The following is a 9132-nucleotide window of genomic DNA, read 5'->3' on the forward strand; positions in this document are numbered from 1 at the left end:
ACTTTCTGCAAAGATCGTTTGGAGAAACGATCTGTATGCAAACGATCGGCGTAGTTTGCATACAGACATGTAAAAAAAAAAAAAACGTACTTGTTTCCACTACAGTCTCCAGCTCCAGGACCTAGATTTCAACAAGAATTTATACAACTACTTACAAGCCTGTACATCTTCTCCCGACGATCTCCCTTCATGTATGTCGGCGTTCAATCCCCGACTGTCCAAGTGGTTGGACACTATTCCTTCCCTCCCTGTCCCATCCCAAATCCTTATCTTGATCCCTTCCCAGTGCTATATAGTCGTCATGGCTTAGTGCTTTCCCGACAATTCCCTTCCCTTCTCCCAATCTTTGAGGGGTTTGCTTATATTAAACAGTTTGAGGTCCGAAGCACTACGAGGTTCTTCATCCTAAAAATCGTAAGTTGTGACGTTTCGAAGCTCATAAATTTTTTAGTATATGTAGAAAAGAAATTTACATTACATTAAATAAAGATGTACAGGTTTTGTAAATCGTGTAAATACTTGATGAATTTTCGGCTAGTTCTATGCAGCTTTTCTCGTCTTAAACTTTCCATCTTTCTGCCTTCTTTATCCTACCTGATCTCCCTTGATCATTTGCATCCTAAATCTCCTTTCCTGGGATGCTTCGAAGCCAGACCCTCCAGCCTCCTGCTACACCATCTAAGATATTCAATTCCTGCTTCATTAGAAATTCCATTTAAATTTCTTTTTCAGTTCTGTCGATTTGCCAAGAAGTTTGAAAGGAGAGATCTCTTAGCGACTTTGAAAGGCTCCTCCGTCGTCAGTGACTGTTGGTGTGTTATACCAAAGATTGTGATTTTCTGAAGAGGATTTACATTGTCAGGATATATTCTACACAATGGGTTTCATGGGGTGTTTGTGAAGTTAGTATTAAAACAGACACCAGCAAGGCTCTGTAGCTGTTTGTGACCAATAATAGTTCTAGACTAGTAAATGCAAAGACTAGCAAATTAATTCAGCATAATTAAATGCTGAATTAATTATAATTCTCTAATTATTAACTCATTATTTTCTATAACATTTGAAGCGGTTGATGAGAAAATAAACAATGGCTACAGCTAAAAGTCTTTGTTACTGTACTTTACGAAAGACTGATTACCTAGGAATATGACAGGTGGGTGTTGAGAGGAAAACGGAGCGTTTGTGTAAATGGAATTCAACAAGTAACCTACAGGGTCGTCGTTCGATCCCTGATGACCCAAGGGGTAGGGCTGCGTTCCTTCACCTTGCCCTTCATATCTTTTCCAATTGCCATATAGTCACACTGGCTCATGATAACCTGTCGTTTCTTAAGCCTATATGTCTGAATCAAGACTGCTATTCATGTGCACCTGAGTAACGCGATTCTATATATGGATTTAGCTAAATATAAAATTAATACCTGGGTGACAGATACCACAAGGAATGCACCGGATTACATGGTTCCATTTTAAGGAACATCTGGATGATGTCGATTCATTAAGGAACACATGGATGATATTGACTAATTAAGGAACATCTGGATGACAAGATTCCATCGAAAGAAACAATTGACTTTTATGGGTTAATTAAGAAATACCTAAGTGTTATTGCTATCAGCTGACCCCTAAGATGACACAGTAAAACTTGGTTCATATATTATTTCCAAGTTGACACTGGAATCATAAGGAAATTAAACTCGTCATATGCATAAATATTTTTATTGGATTTTACTTTATTTGGGAACTGTTATGGCAACAAATAATAACAAATATAACGATATAAAGATAGAAAAGAGGCATTAAAACAGCTTTTCTGGACTGCTTCACAAAGCTCATGAATACAACATTGAAACAGTGAATTAAAAGGATGATGAAGTTCATCTAAAATGCTAACTGCGGCATTGGGGTGATTGTATTGAAGATTAAGGAAAGATGCGAGATGAGGTGAAAAATGCAACACAATCATTGCTTGCTTGGTCAACTAGCTCGGACATAACACACTAAAGATTCAACAGAAGATCAACATTATAGAGTGTAATTCCATGTTAAATTAACATGTGTAAATCTTTGAAGCAAGATGGGGGGATGCCTTGAACCACCGTCCTGGCTTGTCCCAAGACGCGCCTCACTTCACCCTTGAACTAAGATGTGCTATCAGCAACACAACTGCTGACCGAGGTTCGATCCCGCTGTGCTGCTTCCAAGATTATCTCGTAGATATATCTACGGAATATGTCCTCCAGGGAAGACGAATGAGATGATCTCAGCGAGAGAAATTACAGTTGAGTGAATCACTTGACTCAAACATGATTTAAAATGTTCATGGACAAACTGGTATCACAATATATTTTGAAAACTTTGAGCCATGAGTGAAATGTTTATAGGCACGCTGACATTCCTATATTGTTTTTATATGTGAAACTTTGGCGAGAATCAATTTGTCTCTGTTATTCAATTCTATTATTTGCTCATTGTAGCTGCCAGTTTGTTAGGACAGCAGTTCAGTGAATGAGACGAGACGAGTGTATGTGGTAGGGTGATTAACATGAGTCGGTGTAGCTAACTTATTGTTATCAGTGTAACTATAGCTTTCAGTTGTTATTCTGACCAGCGTAACTAAAACTTCCAGTTGTGGTGGTTAGTGTAAGTATTACGTCTTGGGTTAGAGTCAAACAAGAACTGCAATATTAGTCTCCAAGTGCAAATGTCTCTGTATTTGTACTGTTGCTTAACAACTTCCATATTTCAAGGTTTAACTGGAGCTCCTGATAATTAATACACATTGAATAGCTTTGTGTAAAGTGCCATTAATAGTCCCCAGACAACTAAAGATTTAAATGGTTTTCAAATTGACAGGAAATGAACACATTATCTGAATTTACCGAGCCATCTTCCACCCAAATGTATCCCCATTTGGGCTGATGATTTTATCGAGTTAGATTTTTAAATTCAACAGTGTTTTGGCATTGTTTACGGTTTCGGCGGGTAGGCGGTTCCATAGGTTTCATGATTCATCACCTTGTGGGTGAAAAAATATATCTTTCTGTCCTGCATTGTGGCTTGAGCGCGACATTATTGTTTCATCTGCATTTTTGGAGAAGACGTGTGAATCGACATCCTCCTAATTGGTCAGTATTTTACAAGTTTCGATGAGATCAGCTCTGTCATGTCTGGTTTGCAGTGTTAGCCTAATGGCCCCTCAACCTTTCCTGACACGGGTGTCGATTTAATTCAGGAGCTGATACACCTACAATTCAGCCAGGGTGTATTGTACTGGTCTGAGACCTTTTAGAATCAATCAACATCAACAATTGATACATTAGTTTTACACTGTGTTCGAGAATATATCTCAAAATATCAACTCGAAATATTAATCTTAAATGCACATATATGAGAGATCAACATCTTTTGAAAGAGAAAATGAAAATTCGACCGAAACTTGAACATGAAGAATAATTAACTTCTGGGATTAGCTTATTCTTGGTATCGTAACTTGTGAGGAGGAATTACCCAGCACAGGGTACCTTTGGAGGCGTTGGTACCATTCCTGGATAGGCTGTGAGGTGTGAGGATGTTTGATAGGTCGTCCTTCCCTTCCTCCTCCTCCTCCTCCTCCTCCTCCTCCTGTGGGCTTCCTGGAGGATCTGTGGGAGGTATCAGTGGGTTAGCGAGAGCTGGACAAAGTCCTCTAGCTAAACTAGGAAAATTTAACTAAAAGGAAACTAGAAAACTAGAAAGAGAAACTAGAAACTAGTTCTAGAAACTAGGAAAGTCCTCTAGCTAAACTAGGAAAGTTTAGACATTATGATGAAAAAGATGGTTTAAGGCGATGAATTGGATGCTGGTGTTCTAGTGATGTGGATGAATACCGTGTCATTTGGATTTGGATGTAAATAAAGGGGTAATTGGCACTCAAGTGTGGATGAGAATATGAAAACGCAAATATTTGAAAACATAATAACAATGACATGTTTTAGAAATTGTGGATCGTGAGGAAACTGCTGTGAATAATGGCTTATATCCTGCGCAGAGACAGGCGAGCAGCCCATCACACTGGAGTCAATATCTTTATTAGTAAATATTTAGAGCCATGCTCACCCCTACAACTCTATCACTCTCGCTCTCTCTTTCGCTCTGTGTCTGTGTGTCTGTGTGTCTGTGTGTCTGTGTGTCTGTGTGTCTGTGTGTCTGTGTGTGTGTGTGTGTGTGTGTCTGTGTCTGTCCTGTGTACTGTGACTAGAGCAGTGATTCTCACCCCTACAACTGTGTCTACTGTGACTAGAGCAGTGATTCTCACCCCTACAACTGTGTCTACTGTGATTAGAGCAGTGATTCTCACCCCTACAACTGTGTCTACTGTGACTAGAGCAGTGATTCTCACCCCTACAACTGTGTCTACTGTGACTAGAGCAGTGATTCTCACCCCTACAACTGTGTCTACTGTGATTAGAGCAGTGATTCTCACCCCTACAACTGTGTCTACTGTGACCAGAGCAGTGATTCACCAAGCGTCCAGGAGTACTTAATTCGTACACAAGTCACTACGTCGAGGGTGACTTGTGTACGAAGTCACCCCTCAAACGTAGGGTGATGTACGTTTGTTTAAACTCTTTGATTCACCCCAAACCTAACGAATTGCTACGTTAGAAGCGTAAATCAGTACGCTTTTCCCGAAAGTATCCATTACATCACTACACACCCACAAGAACCACCACCACCACCACACCAAGAACAACCACACCATCCCTAGAACCACCACCACCACACACCAAGAACCACCGCCACACACCAAGAACCACCGCCACACACCAAGAACCACCGCCACACACCAAGAACCACCACTACACACCTCGAACCACCGCCACACACCACCAAACCACCACCACCCGCCAACAAGATCTCCAAAGACAAAATCTTCGCCCAATCTACCAGAAAATGCGCACAAAAAACAAAGATTAGATAAAAAAAGATTCACCCCAAAACCTCACCGAACAGAATCCCAGTTCACCACACTCACCACAGCTGACTCGTGTTGCATTCCATCCGGCCGCATGAATCATCCGGCCAGAGTCAAAATGCACCACCACAAAACATTTAGATAACCTCACTCGTGTTCAACCACATCCCTCGCTAGAGTGAACCACCCCAGCGTAACGTGACAATTTTCCCGAAAAGATAATGTCCCAGCAGGAGCACAATGAAGGTAGCATATAGGTTTGAACTCGCCTTGTTACAGTCCCAGCTCATAGCAGGAAAGCGGCACGAGCAGTCACCCCAGGACAGCAGAAGCAGCAGCAAGAGCGGTGGCAGCAGGAGCTGGAGCACGTACGGGAAGGCATGGTGGTGGGGTCGACGCCCTCGGGGAAATCCAGCACCTCGGCCCAGACCCGTTACCTGGAGACGGCGGCAGGCAGGTAGACCCTCATCATCAACCTCTTCCACGGCTACTGTAGCGACCCATCCAGCAAGCCAAGTGTTCCCAGATGTTCCCAAGGGGGTCCCAAGGGGTCCCAAGGGGTCTCAAGGGGTCCCAAGGGGTCCCAAGGGGTCCCAAGGGGTCCCCCAGGTATTCCCAGGGGTCTCCTGGTGTCGCCGCTCTGTTGACCAAAGAGACGAAGGTAGTTAATATATGGTTACAAATGACAAATTTATACACTAGTGAAGGAAAGTATAGGATTAGAATTTAGGTTTTATTATGCTCTCTCTCTCTTTCCCCCCCCCCCCCCCTACTCTCTCTCACCCTCTTTCTCACCCTCTCTTTCTCACTAGGAAGTGAACCTGAGCCCTAAACACAGCAGTATATGTGGCCTCCAACGTGAAAACTAAGTTTTCGAAAACAGATTTTAGATAAAATTTTGAGATGAACTCAACACAATTGTTGAAGAACCAGATTGTGGGAAACTCCTGGACCCTTACCGGCCACAGGTCGCCAGAGAGGTGAGGTAACTAGTCTAGTTAATGTTATCCTAAGTACACAGTTTGAGATGTACCTTTTATATATATATATCTATACGACGACACCAAATTTGCATCATTTCTTATCTCAGTTAAGGATTATAGTGTACTGGAAAGTGTGTAAGAATGTTGCTTACTTTGGCGATGACCTTTGTGAGTAGGAGGAGGTAATTAAGAGTCATAGACACCATCTTCCCTCACTGTTCTGGACCTTCCCTCACTGTCCTGGACCTTCCCCTCACTATCCTCGACCTTCCCTCACTGTCCTGGACCTTCCCTCACTGTCCTGGACCTTCTCTCACTGTCCTGGACCTTCCCTCACTATCCTCGACCTTCTCTCACTGTCCTCAACTTTCCAATCCACAGGACTTCCGCAAACAGGTTTTCTTAATGACGGGATTTCTAACCCCGTCATCAATTTCCTCTGTCTCGCCTCGTTTGAAGACGAAACACACTCACTCACTCACTCACTCACTCACTCACTCACTCACTCACTCACTTGCGCACTCTCACTCTGATTATCGCTTTCCCCTCTCGCTCTTACACATGCGGATGCGTCTTAGTGGGTTCTCCATAATATGGGTGAGGTAATGAGGGCCGCACCAGATAGTATGGTGCTAGACTATCCACCCCAGGTCAGTTTTACGGGCTCACCATAGCCCGTGCTACATGGACACTTCGTTCTGAGTAGCTAAATCTGGAACATCATCATCCACCCTACACACACTACAAGGGGCCTCGTAGCCTGGTGGATAGCGCGCAGTACTCGTAATTCTGTGGCGCGGGTTCGATTCCCGCACGAGGCAGAAACAAATGGGCAAAGTTTCCTTCACCCTAAGTGCCCCTGTTACCTAGCAGTAAATAGGTACCTGGGAGTTAGTCAGCTGTCACGGACTGCTTCCTGGGGTGTGTGTGTGTGTGTGGTGTGAAAAAAAAAATAGTAAACAGTTGATTGACAGTTGAGAGGCGGGCCGAAAGAGCAAAGCTCAACCCCCGCAAAAACACAACTAGTAAACACAACTAGTAAACACAACTAGTAAACACACACTAATCCTCACTCCAGGTGCTCTGTTTTAACCCTTCCTGGTCTCACAGTCTCTCCCTCCACATACAGTAGGCACTTAAGTGTATTGTATAACACTTAACTTACGTTTTCAATCTTTTTTTTTATGCGTAATGTTTCAGTTAAACGCTTCAGTGTTTCGTTTCACGTTGGCTGTGTGCGAGTCTGTCAACTGACCAGCCCGCGAGTCTGTCAACTGACCAGCCTGCGAGTCTGTCAACTGACCAGCCCGCGAGTCTGTCAACTGACCAGCCCGCGAGTCTGTCAACTGACCAGCCCGCGAGTCTGTCAACTGACCAGCCCGCGAGTCTGTCAACTGACCAGCCTGCGAGTCTGTCAACTGACCAGCCCGCGAGTCTGTCAACTGACACAGGTACAGAACTTTGCCTATTGACTCCTTATGTCACTTACGATCACTTATGTGACACATAAGTGTGTGTTACATAAGATGATTACTTATTATCACCTAATAGTTACTTTTAGAACCTGTTCCTTTCCTGATATATGTAAATTAATCACAAGCTGGGCTTCAGTAGGTATAATCCAGGTTCAATACACACAGAAACCACAATAGCGTGATTAAAGCGCGTTTGGGATTCTCTCAAACGTAGGTTCGAACCCTCGTCACGGCCCTTGTGGATTTGTTCATTCCAGGTTCAATATTTGACTGTTGTAACCGATGGAACAAAACTGTGGAGAACAGGCCCCTTAGAACAGCGGTTCAGGTAGATATTTATGTAGCGTGTAAGAGAATTCAGTAATAAGTTATAAGTTATAAATCATCATTATTTCCTGAACTGGACTGTGTAAAGTGGCCCACCACCGGCTAGAGAGAGAGGCAAGTTCTACCGTTACCTCCAGACATTAAGGGTTCTATGGCCCACCACCGGCTAGAGAGAGAGGCAAGTTCTACCGTTACCTCCAGACATTAAGGGTTCTATGGCCCACCACCGGCTAGAGAGAGAGGCAAGTTCTACCGTTACCTCCAGACATTAAGGGTTCTATGGCCCACCACCGGCTAGAGAGAGAGGCAAGTTCTACCGTTACCTCCAGACATTAAGGGTTCTATGGCCCACCACCGGCTAGAGAGAGAGGCAAGTTCTACCGTTACCTCCAGACATTAAGGGTTCTATGGCCCACCACCGGCTAGAGAGAGAGGCAAGTTCTACCGTTACCTCCAGACAGTAGGGTTCTATGGCCAGTCCTGGTTCGGCGCGTTGGCTTGATGATTGCTACCTTAGTCTACCGTTACCTCTTTGTGACACACCTGGCCGGCCGTGCTAATAATAGAGGTAACGTGTGTACGTACACACACACGAACACACGGACACGAACGTTGAACACGGACAAGGGGACATAGGGGGAAACTTAGTACCCAAATAAGCCACAGAGACACTAGAAATAATTTTTTTCAGTGTCAGAGTGGTTAACAGATGAAATATATTAGGAAGTGATGTGGTGGAGGTCATATACAGTTTCAAATGTAGATATGATAGAGCTCGAGAAGCTCAGGAATTTGTACACAAGTAGATTGACGGTTAATAGGGGGGGACCACAGAGCTAAAGCTCAACCCCCGTTGGCACAATTTGATGAGTACAACTAGGTGAGTACATACGTCCTCTCAACCTCTCCCACGCCAAGCATCTGGAAGCTGGACACCAAACAGCAGATAAACCCTTCACAGCCCAGACCACACTTGCAAAAATACTGAAAATGAACCCAGAAGCCACAGCAGCATCGCAAGAAGCCGCAGGGAGCTACTTCCCAGGAAGCAACAAGGTGCAGTAGCCAGCTCTTAGAAAGGGAAAAAAGTGTAGTGGTAGCAGTGAAGGTACAGGGGGAGTGAAGAACAAAGGAGAGAGCAACTGTGAAACATTGAGCTTTTCACTGGTATGGATCCTGGTGGATGGGGTAAGAACACATCAAGAAGGTTTTTCAGGCAGGTAGAATATAGAAATAAATTGATTGGTAAAGAGTGTATTCATGAATGAAGCTGCAACAGGAGGATTTCCCGTAAAGTCGAGGAGACTTCTAAATGCAAAGAGAGGCTCAAAAAAGTATTTCTTCAGAGGGTCGTGACGACGGAAGAAAGCCTTGGGCAGTAGATACACTGA

The 9132-nt window shown here is 43.8% G+C and overlaps 1 long non-coding RNA gene across 1 annotated transcript in view; it reads right to left on the reverse strand.

Moving 5' to 3' along the window:
- Positions 1–1702: 1702 nt before the first annotated feature.
- Positions 1703–9132, reverse strand: part of LOC138352906 (uncharacterized) — a 10970-nt gene continuing 3540 nt past the window's right edge. The window contains exons 2-3 of the long non-coding RNA XR_011222959.1: positions 5226–5596; positions 1703–3643 (exon numbers count right to left, since the gene is read on the reverse strand). This is a non-coding gene — a long non-coding RNA (uncharacterized lncRNA). The remainder of the gene's footprint in view (positions 3644–5225; positions 5597–9132) is intronic.

The sequence above is a fragment of the Procambarus clarkii genome, chromosome 55 (assembly GCF_040958095.1).
Source record: "Procambarus clarkii isolate CNS0578487 chromosome 55, FALCON_Pclarkii_2.0, whole genome shotgun sequence".
NCBI lineage: Eukaryota > Metazoa > Arthropoda > Malacostraca > Decapoda > Cambaridae > Procambarus > Procambarus clarkii.